General features: G+C 39.7%; 1 protein-coding gene across 6 annotated transcripts in view; it reads left to right on the top strand.

Moving 5' to 3' along the window:
- Window positions 1-10,483, top strand: part of TET2 (tet methylcytosine dioxygenase 2) — a 124,561-nt gene that overhangs the window by 707 nt on the left and 113,371 nt on the right. For 5 of the 6 annotated variants that reach the window (XR_001363325.1, XM_014544755.1, XM_014544758.1 and 2 more), the window contains exon 1: window positions 7-198. The exons of the other annotated variant lie outside the window; for it this stretch is intronic. The gene's annotated coding sequence lies outside the window, so the exon portion shown is untranslated. Of the gene's footprint in view, window positions 1-6; window positions 199-10,483 lie in introns of those variants that run through there. 6 annotated transcript variants of the gene reach the window in all.

Here is a 10,483-nt window from a genome sequence, read left to right as displayed (position 1 = left end):
CGGCGCGGCCGCCCCGAGACGCCAGCCCCGCCGAGTGATGAGAACAGACGTCAAACTGCCTTATGAATATTGATGCGGAGGCTAGGCTGCTTTCGTAGTGGAGCAGAAGGAAGCAAGATGGCTGCCCTTTAGGATTTGTTAGAAAGGAGACCCGACCGCGACTGCTGCCTGGCTCCGGGGCTGCGCGCCGAGAACGAGGTCAGAGCGCTTGCCTTTTGCCGCGAACCCCCCCTGCCCTCCCCCCTTCGCTTTCTCTCGGGCTCCCGGGGCCGGGGGCGCCAGTCCCGCAGTGTCACCCGCAAATACCAAGAGGGAAGAGGGAAGCTTCACAAATTACTGGAGCCTCTTCAACATGGCTGACAAATATAGTTTTAATTCCCCTCCAGCCCCTTTAAACCTATAGTTCTGTGTCCTCGCCTCTCTCCTGCCCTGGCCGGGCCGCTCGGGACCCGGAAAAGTTACCTTTGTGACTCCGAGCAGCCGCTTCCCCGGCCTTTTAGCCCCGGGAAAGTGCTTTTTCTTGGCTTTCCTTTCTCAAAGAGTTCAGCTTTGGGGGCCACTACCTTTCCTTCTAGTCCTCCCACCCCCCTTCCCGCGGGTGAGTCCGAGGAGCCTCCGGTCTATCCCGATCCACCCCGGGAAGAACACGGACGGGGGTTTTCGACCGTTTTATCGGCTGTCGCTCCGGGTCCGGGTCTGGGTCTGGGTTTGCATTCGCCTCTTCCACCCCGTGTGCCCTTTTGGGTGGGGGGGCGTACGGGCGAATGTCACAGGGAGTGAAACTGGAGTGCGCTAAGCGGGGTGTTGTTTTCCCCCCTGAAGTCCGCGCGATCTGTGAGTGGCGCCGAGTGAGAGAGGAGAGAATAGTTTCTGTGGTCCCCCCAGCAAGACCAGGACCCACTTTCTCCGGGCACACCAGCTCCGCGAGGGGCTGTGCCCTGCACCCGGGGAATGTGTGTAAGAGAATTCGTGTGCAGCTCTGTGCCCTGGCTTTGTGCTCCTCCCGACTCCGCTGCGCCGGGCTCCCCGGTAAGTGACAGGCAGACACAAAGGCAGGCGCAGGCCCGGGGAGGGGGCGGCCGGGAGGGGGAGCGCAGAGCTGGAAGACGGCAAGGTCAGGGGCGCCTAAAGAAACGAAACCCAATCCCAGCAAAGAAACGGAGAAGTAGAGAGATTTTTTTTTTTTAACAGTCCCGTCCAAATTTCTCTTTTTCTCTGGGCTGCTCTCTGTTCTTGGGTCTTTTTATCTCTCTGCCTTTTTATATGGGCTTTTCTCCCCCCCCCCCCCTTCTCCTCCTCCTCCTCCTACACACACACACACACACACACACACACACAGGAGTCGGATCTTGAATCTTTTCACTGGGGCTACTTGTCTGGTGTGATGAAGCTAACAGAGTTTCTATGGAGAGTTTTCTACCTATGGCAACATAAAAGGGTGGCCTGGCTGGACTCCCGGCAAGGCTCGTTATTAGCAGGCAGTTGCCGTCATGACAGACTTTTAATTGCATGGAGTTGATTCCCACCCTCTTCATCTAGTGTGCAGGAGCTGAAAGGAGAGTTATTATTTTGCAGTTGTTGGCTTAAAATTTAGTGACATATTTTTACATTGGTTTGTCTAGGGAGTTGGATACGTATATGAATGTAAAATCTCAAATCACACAGTGTAATTTTCCCTCTTCAATCAGGGTTAATGATGCCAGGTCCAAATCCAAAAATAATCATCCACAAATGAGCTATGGTAAGAGTCAGGTTGTACCTTAGGGGAAGTTGAGATGTGTAAGGAAGAAGATATGGATTTCGTTTGGTTTAAGGTTGTGAATATTGTTGCCTGACTAATGAAAACATTTGCATTGTAATGGACGCTTTGAAATACTGGTGGGGAGTTATAGTCTTTTACATGTTTGTATGTGTGTTTCATAATAAGTTTGAAATAGAATATAAATCTCAACATAGTAAATATTGATCTTCTTAGTGTCATTAAGCAGAGAGGTGTTGGTGAAGGATTGGAAAGTCAAGCTTAAGTTTATAAGACATGTATATGATTAAAAGATGGACAGAAGAAAAAGCACAATAGTAGTAGACATTACTCCATAAATAAGGTTTCTAAAACCATTTGTCCTCAGTAGTTCACTTTATAACTCTATATTTTGATCTCTGAAAAAGCAGTTAAGTGTACTTTCATCACTGATACTAGAGGTTATTTCACATGAACAAGGGAGAAGTATTACTCATCTCTGTGGAACAGAAATAGCTCATTCGGCTAGGTATTTCTCATAAAATATTAAAGAAAAGGACAGGAATTTAGCATAAATGCTTACTGTTTGCTGAGTAAACTATGGTTAATAATTTAGCAATTCAGAATTAAAAATAAATACAGTGGGGCCTTGACTTACGAGTTTAATTCGTTCCAAAACCGAGCTCCTTAAATTACTCTATCAACTCAATGCAAAAAAATCTGCCGAGAGACAGCTGGGACACTCGTAAGTCAAGGCCCCACTGTAATTTCCTTTGCTAACAGACTAGCATCTAACTACTTTTGGGGGACTTTTCTTCAAATGTTGTGGTTTATACTGTTTTCAAGCTATTCAAATAATAACAGATATAGTATTTTCCACTCACACTGATAAATAACACTACCTAATTTTGGTTAATAATTTTGATTATGACCATGAAGGCTTTTTTGTTCTATTATCAAATTTAGACTTTTTTTGTTATTTTATGAATCTTATTTGCATGCTGAAAATAGCTGCTAATTAATGTTTTATTAGAGCTTCAATGAGATGTGCATATAATTCACAACCTGAACACAAGTACCACCTTTTCATTTATTAAAAAAGACAAATTACTTGAATCAGTATGAAAAATACATAATAAAAAGCATAATCTCAGTTTTTCATTTATCTTGTTTGTGAGAGTTAGTACCTTGGATCAAAAATTTCATAGCTAGAATTGTCTTGGGTAATTGAATTTTAGGGAAGTGATAGCAGACAAGCACAAGATAGATAGTTTTTCTTAAACTACAATATTGCAATAATTCTTTTTACTGAACTAATGGTTAATGAGAAATTACCTCAGAATGAGGGGTGCTCCTTGCTTTGTTTAAATTCACACATTTACCAAACTCAGCGCTTTCATTAGATCTGGCATTGTGCTGGTCTGTGCCAGGAGCCAGAGGGATTGCTCTGATTCTGATGCAGTGGCACAAGGGCCTAGCCCTAGACATAGGCAGGTCAACATCACTTCCTGAACAAGTGAAATGCACCTGCTGAGGACTTGTTGTGACAGACTTCCAAAGTCCTGTTTGGGCTCTGGACTTGTATTAGGTAATAAAAACTGGAGTTAATGTTTTGGTTTCACTTGCTGAAGTTAGAATTTCTCTATCAATCTTTCCAAGGCTCCACCCATACACAATGTTGTGAGCCAAATGTCACCATTGAAATGTATTTCCTAACTTGCTGACCTCATTACAAAGCCCTTCTTATGATTCATTCACAGACACACCTTAGGCAGGAACTCTATTTTGCTTCCTGCCCCAAATCCAAATTGGTAAATTCTTATGAGTTCTTATGAAATTACCTTGAAATGAAATGTCTTCAAAAGCTATAGATGTTTGACATTCTAGAATGGCCAATACTTAGAAATATTAGTTCTGCTTTTTTATGCTCTAATTGTTTCTACTACAAGTTCAACTGTTGCTGATGAATAGAATTTAATCGTCTTACCTAGCATCTCAAATTACTAGAGGGAGTTTTCTTTGTTTTATAAACAACCATATAGATTGTTGTACTGTAATTGTTTCCTATCAGGACAGGCTAAAACTCTGGACAGCAGACAGGGTGGGTTGGTTGGTTGGTTGGCTCATCAAAATAACATTTTCCTCAACTATTATACCACCATTGCACATTAGTTCTTAAGAGTAGTAATGGCACCAAAGCCAGTAGCAGGAAACTATCTCACACGCCAACTTTATAATGGGTGTCTTAACTGTGGGAGACTCAGGTTGCCAAGTAGAACTGGTGGTTATCTTGGAAACTTTGTTGAAGAACACAACCACAAATTCTTTTGCCAAATATACAGTATTTCCTTGGTCTATAGCTCCCATTTCTATTTTGACTCACTGCAGAAGCTCAGTGAATACTGTGACATTGTTTCAGGAGGCTATCCAGTACCTTTGTTGGTTTGGTGTATTGTAGGAGAGAAGACTTCCAGAAGGGGAGAGGGTGAAGTGAGCACTTGAATCATTGTAACTGCAAGCCAAAAATAATTGTATCTATGTACTTATGTCTAGCATTATGCTGACCCTACATTGTACATTGTTGAAAATCACTGACTTAAAATAGTTTCTCAATAAACTGAATTTTGGTTGCCTATTCCAAAATAGAAAATTTTTTATCAGCTTTGATGTATGCTTTCTCTACTTGTCATGAAATTCAGTTAAATGTGCCAGGCTTTAAGAAGTAGAAATAGATAGTAGAAGGGTTTTCAATATTTTGTTTAAAAATAAATTCAGTGATATCAACTTATCTGCAGTCCTAAGAATTTAGAACTCAGTATCTTATACTTACTAAGGGTTGTTACTCAAACTGACTTAAAATTAAGCTCAAAATAATCTGAAAATTCAATTAAGAGATGAATAAATTGGGATGAAGTATTTTTGAAGGAAAGGTTAGGAAATACAATGAACTGGCTACTTCACTAAAAATACTATAAGTGTTTCTTTTAAATTAGATTTGTATCTATTGAGATAGAGTATTAGATCTGACTTCTGTGTCTTTTTATTCCCTAATAGAACCTAGTGGTATCCTACTCAGTCAAGATTTAATGAATGGGAGGGGAGTGGGGAGTGGTATAAAGGTGGTCAAAGAGTACAAACTTCCATTTGTAAGATGAATAGGTTCTGGGATGTAATGTATAGCATGGCCACTATACAGTGGGGCCTTGACTTACCAGTGTCCCGACTAACGAGTTTTTTGAGATACCAGCTGTCTCTCGGCCTATTTTTTGCATTGAGTTGATAGAGTAATTTGAGTTAACGAGCTCCTTAAAGAGCTCAGTCTCGGAACGAATTAAACTCGTAAGTTAAGGCCCCACTGTAGTTAACAATACAGTATTGTATATTTAAAACTTGCCAAGAGAGTAGATCTTAAAAAAGTTCTCACCATGCACATGCACACAAATTGTAACTGTGAGGTGATGGATATATTAACTAACTTTATTGTGGTAATCATTTTCATATATATGTCCTATATAATAAAGAGCTAATATGCTAATTAGACTGGTTGGTGGAACGACCTTCTGGAATGACCAGTGGGTGGGGACGCAGGGCCACAGGGCCAAGAGGCTGTGTGGCAGCCGGGCTGCGAGGGCCGAGTCCCTTGCGTGAATTTCATGCATCTGGCCTCTAATATATATATCAAATCATTATAGTGTACACCTTAAACTTACACAATGTTATATATCTATTGCATCTCAATAAATACTGGGGGGGAAATTTAATGAATGACATAGAACCAGCAAAAAATAATTAATTATTTAATTAGAAAATGTGTAATGGTGATAATGGTAGTAATGATGGTGCTTTTTCCCTAACTATAACTTCTAAAGGTTATGGCGATTGTCTCATAAAATCCATCCACTGTCTGCATAGAGTTTAATGACTTTTAGTAAATTAATATTGGGATTAGATATTCTTACTTGCATTTTTTTTGAGATATTTGTAGATTCATATGGAATTGTATGGAATAATACTAATTGGGCATGCGCTTTCCGCTTTAATTTCTCCCAGTGATAACATTTTGCAAAACTGTACTATAATATCACTACCGGGATACTGACATTGATATAGTCTCCCAATCTTATTCAGATTTCCCCAGCTTTAACTTGTACATGTGTGTATGTGTATATTAATTCTATACCATTTTACCACATGGTCAGATGTTTTTAAACTTGTTTTGAAACAGGAAAAGTTTAACACAGATCTGTTCCATCAGATTGTGCTACCATGCCTTATCAAAATGTGCCTCAGAATATGTTTGCTGAAATTTTTTTTTGCATAAAATGTCTTTGTGTTCAAAATATTTTAAGTTGTGTTAATGATTTATGATATTATATTATTTGAGTCTCATCACAAATGTAGAGATGGGTGTTATTATTATCCCCATCCCAGGTGAGAAAATTGAAGCACAATTAGGTTAAATAACTTGCCCAAGTTCATACAGCCAGTAGATGGCTTAGCTAAGATTTTATTTTAGGCAGCCTGTCTCTAGAACTCAGTTTTTTATTCACTGTGCAGTACTACCTCATTATTATTAATAATAAAAGTGTAGCTATAATGTAGGCTACATAGGGAAAGTCATAAAAGAAGACTTAAAATGCATACAGTTGTCTGTGCAAAAACTTCTATTTGAATATTCGTAACAGCAATATTAATAATTATCAAAAATTATTGCCCATCAACTCATAAATACATAAACTCTAGTATATTCACACAATGGGATATTATTGAGCAATAAAAAGGAATGAACTACTGATATATGTCATAACATAGGTGAACCTTGAAAGAAGTAAGAAAAGGCAACATATAGTATGATTCCACTGATACGAAATATCCAAAATAGGCAAATTTAAAGAGAGCAAAGGTAGATCAGTCGTTGCTAGGGGCTTGGAATAGGGGAAAGGAGGACTGACTGCTAATCAATATGGGGTTTCTTTTAGGGGTGATGAAGTGTTCTATAACTAGATAGTATTGATTGCACAACTCTAAAAAACTGTATTGTCCACTTTAAAAGTGAACTTTATTTTAATGATATCAATAAAGTATATAAATGCATACTTTATATGACAAGATATGTGGCTTTCAGAAAGTATCTCATGTCTCATGCAAAGAAATGTAGGTAGTTTGAATGTAACTATATGAGGCTAAGCATATTATTCTAGAAATAGGATGCTGGTCAGCTCTAAGTAGTTGCCTTTCTCTCATGGATGAGAAGGATACCTAATTACACAAAAGTTTACCATTATGTTTAGTGGCAAATAGGAGCCTTTAGGATTTCTCTGAGATGATTCATTTGACAGATGATAGGTTAGGTGACTAGGGGAACAGGGCTTAATATATAATTGCAAGAACCTTTCTCAAATATATTCAATTACTTAGGAATTTTCCAATTAATTCAGGGGATGTAATCCAAATGTTGAAAGAAATGTCTATAAAAGTTGCCATTCTTTTAAAATACACACACACACACACACACACACCACACACACACACACACAGTGGGGCCTTGACTTACGAGTGTCCCGACTAATGAGTTTTTTGAGATACCAGCTGTCTCTCGGCCGATTTTTTGCATTGAGTTGACAGAGTAATTTGAGTTAACGAGCTCCTGAACGAGCTCGGTCTCGGAACGAATTAAACTCGTAAGTCAAGGCCCCACTGTATATATATTTGTTGATTGATTTCAGAGAGGAAGTGAGAGAGAGTGAGAGTTAGAGAAACATCAATGATGATAGAGAATCATTGATCAGCTGCCTCCTATATGCCCCACACTGGGGATTGAGCCCACAACCTGGGCATGTGCCCTGACCAGGAATCAAACCCGGGACCCTTCAGTCCATAGGTCAACACTCTATCCATTGAGCCAAACCAGCTAGGGCAAAATTGTCATTCTTTATACTGCTGCCAAGTGTGTAGTGTAACAAGGATAAATCCTAGTTGATTTTTTGGTTTGTTTTTTAAAAAATATATTTTATTGATTTTTTTACAGAGAGGAAGAGAGAGGGATAGAGAGTCAGAAACATCGATGAGAGAGAAACATTGATCAGCCGCCTCCTGCACACCCCCACTGGGGATGTGCTCGCAACCAAGGTACATGCCCTTGACCGGAATTGAACCTGGGACCCTTTAGTCCACAGGCCGACGCTCTATCCACTGAGCCAAACCAGTTAGGGCGATGATTCTTTTTATTTTTTTTTTTGCATTAACATTTCTTGTCTATGCAAAAACAGAAGGGCACTGGAAGATACATAGAGCTGACTTCTAAATTTTGATCTTAACTGTTTATATCTCCACTTACTATCATCTATCCACTTTTTAAATTAAAATGACAAAATATTTTATTTGGTTTAAGCAAAGAATTTTGTTTCTGTGTAGTGATACTGTAGTACATTATAGATGTAAAATAGGGTTGAGAAAGAAATTGCTCTGCAGCAGTCTTTGTGATGTCAAGACAAAGTAAGAAAAAGTTAGGGTCAGGCCAGCCGTCCTGGCTCAGTGATTGAGTATCTGCGACCTATGAACCAGGAGGTTAAGGTTTGACTTCTGGTCAGGGCACTTGCCTGGACTGCCTACTTGATCCCCAGTAGGGGGCGTGCAGGAGGCAGCCATTCAATGATTCTCTCATTGATGTTTCTTTCTTTTTTTTTTATTGTCTAAAGTTTTGCATGTCTCCTTTTTCCCCAGTTGACCCCCTCCCCTTAGCCATTCTCACCCCAGACAAGCCCCCACTGCCCCAGTGTCTGTGTCCATTGGTTATGCTGATGTTTCTATATCTCATTGTTGCTTTTCTCCCTCTTCCTTCCTCTCTGAAATCAATAAAAATATATTTTAAAAAAAAGTTAGGGTCAGAATGTTGATGCTCTCCATGGTTTGCTACATGTGGCCATAGTCTTTACAAACACCAACAATTTTTCAGACTTTTTTTGCGAATTATTTATTATTATTATTACAGATTTATTAATGCTAAAATGAGTGCAAATTTTTAGGACTAGTGCCTATGAAATTAGGACACAAGGTGAATTACTCGGGGTTGGTTTATTTGAATTTCTAACTTTATGTAATTCTAGATACCAGACATTCTTCTTGTTGAGCAATGCTTATCTCCCTTTTTCTGATGAGAATGTTGGATTGCTACCAATTGGGTCCCATAGCTTGGGGCCATGAGTGATAACTGAGGTGGGGGAGATTCAATGATATGGAAGCATCTTGCTTTAATAATGCATGCTTGTTATTCTACTCAAGGAAATGTCTTGGCTTCGTACAATTGCTGTGATCATTACTTTTTCAAGGAAGGGCTGTGGAAATGACCCAGAATTTGACTTTTTTAAGAGTATGATTATGACACTTACTTGTAGGTTTGTTATATATTCGTGACAGGCGTAGACACTCATGTTAGAACCTCTAACTCATCAAGAAGTTGACATACTGATTATTATGGAAAGCAGTAGGTAGAATATAGGTCTGGTTCTCCTTATGGGAGAAATGAACAGCTTACTTGTATTTACCCATTCTTGTTTCTTTTAACATTTTGTGAACAACCTCAGCTGGCAGTAGATGTTTTTTTTAAAAACATATTTTTATTTATTTCAGAGAGGAAAGGAGGAGGAGAGAGAAATAGAAACATCAATGATGAGAGAGAATTGAACTGGTGATCTTTGGTTCTTGGGTCGTCGCTCAGCCGCGGAGCCACACATAGCTGGGCTGACAATAAGTTTTTATACAAGTATCTCCACAATATTCAACAAGGAGTTCACTGGCTTTGAGTGTGGTACTCCATCTTGCTTTTTTTTTTTTTAAATATATTTTATTGATTTCCTACAGAGAGGAAGGGAGAGAGATAGAGAGTTAGAAACATTGATGAGAGAGAAACACCGATCAGCTGCCTCCTGCACATCTCCCACTGGGGATGTGCCTGCAACCCAGGTACATGCCCTTGACCGGAATCGAACCTGGGACCTTTCAGTCCGCAGGCCGACGCTCTATCCACTGAGCCAAACCGGTTTCGGCTCCATCTTGCTTTTTAAATGCACTTCTAAAATTATAATTTTTTAAAACAAATTAGATATATAGAAAATGGAATATTTTGATTTGTTGTGTATATTTCTGGCTTTATTTTTTATAAATAATTACTACAGAAGATACAATTGTTACCGGTGAGAGGAGGAGACCTCGGTTCTTGTCTTCTTGAAGAAAAGATTTCGATCAAGAGACAAAGTGTAAAAAAGCAAGAATTTATTGACCACAGCAAAAAATATACTTAGGCTGGGCTGCTTTGGCGCACAGGGAAGTCAGAGAATAGGGGGCCTTGGGGGTAAGTTCAGAGGGTTATCCCGAGATGAGCTGCTGCTGTCCATTGCTCCCCTGGTTGCAAGTTTCATGGGGTGCCTTAGAGGTTAGGGGACACGTGCCTGTGGGGGAAGATGAGGAGGAAGGGAATGGTACAGGCTTGCTCCCTGGAGGAAGTGTCTATTTGGACCTTCATTTTGGGTGTTTAGGGGAGGTCTTAGGGGCGGATTAATAGAATATTCATCAGCTTTATGCTGATGTACCACGATGATATTTAGTCTTTTTATTTGTCTGTTTGGGTATGGTTGTCAAATGGCACTTAATTGTATTTCTGTTATCTGTCTCTCTGAGTACGGAGATTTAAGCTATTTACCCTCTGGTTGGAAAGCAGTGCAAACCATTTACTCTTCAAATATATAT

This window comes from Myotis brandtii, unplaced genomic scaffold (genome assembly GCF_000412655.1).
Source record: "Myotis brandtii unplaced genomic scaffold, ASM41265v1 scaffold38, whole genome shotgun sequence".
NCBI lineage: Eukaryota > Metazoa > Chordata > Mammalia > Chiroptera > Vespertilionidae > Myotis > Myotis brandtii.
The sequence above is the reverse complement of the archived record's forward strand: the minus strand, read 5'-3'. Positions and strand labels throughout refer to the sequence as shown.